The sequence below is a fragment of the Nannospalax galili genome, unplaced genomic scaffold (assembly GCF_000622305.1).
Source record: "Nannospalax galili isolate Female #2095 unplaced genomic scaffold, S.galili_v1.0 C48019958, whole genome shotgun sequence".
Lineage (NCBI taxonomy): Eukaryota > Metazoa > Chordata > Mammalia > Rodentia > Spalacidae > Nannospalax > Nannospalax galili.
The window spans coordinates 1-706 of NW_008459359.1; the positions used below are offsets into that span (position 1 = coordinate 1).

The window sequence follows — 706 nt, forward strand, 5'->3', positions numbered from 1 at the left end:
TTTTGTTTGTTAGCCTTAGCCTTTAATGGCTGTGCTATCCCTCCAGCCCCGTTGCACCATTTAAATAAACTATCATGTAGTTTTCTGCTATTAACAGTTCCAGAGTGCCAACAATGTATTTAAAGAGATTGTCCATCAGGTATCTGTAGTTAGGCTGACCACTTCAGGCATAAAACAGATAGCAAATACAAGAACAGCATTACAACTATCCCCATAATATCCTTCATGACTAATAACTTTTTTTGTAGGGTTCAGTGGCTTTCATATCAACCCTGTGGTCCTGCTCAGCGATCCTGAACATCTGCTGCTGGCGCCCATCTTTTTCTTTTTCTTCTGTATATTCAGTAATTGTGCCTTTCCTAATTATTTCAGTAGTTTTGGGTTTTGGAAGATCATCTTCCCAATCAAACTCATTCCTGTTCTCTGATGGAGTGTCTAAGCCATCAAGGTCAATTTCCTCACTTTCATCCAAATAAAAGACAAAGCAGAACCTTCACTAGGGTCCAGAGTCAGGCTAATGTCTGGGGCCATTAGTTTCTTCTGTACTTTATTTCCATTAATTTCTAAGGAGCCTGGAAGAGGCTGGCTTTCTGGTACAGTGACACTTAGTATATCTGCTTCAATGCTATCATCTCCCAGTAAAGGTCTTAAGGCTGGTGGTGGAGTCCCGGGCAATGCTTTCCAGATGCCAGTTGCAGTTGCAGAG

The 706-nt window shown here is 41.5% G+C and overlaps 1 pseudogene; it reads right to left on the reverse strand.

Annotated features, from left to right (window-relative positions):
- Positions 1 to 15: 15 nt before the first annotated feature.
- LOC103728235 lies at positions 16 to 671 on the reverse strand (annotated as a pseudogene).
- Positions 672 to 706: the final 35 nt, after the last annotated feature.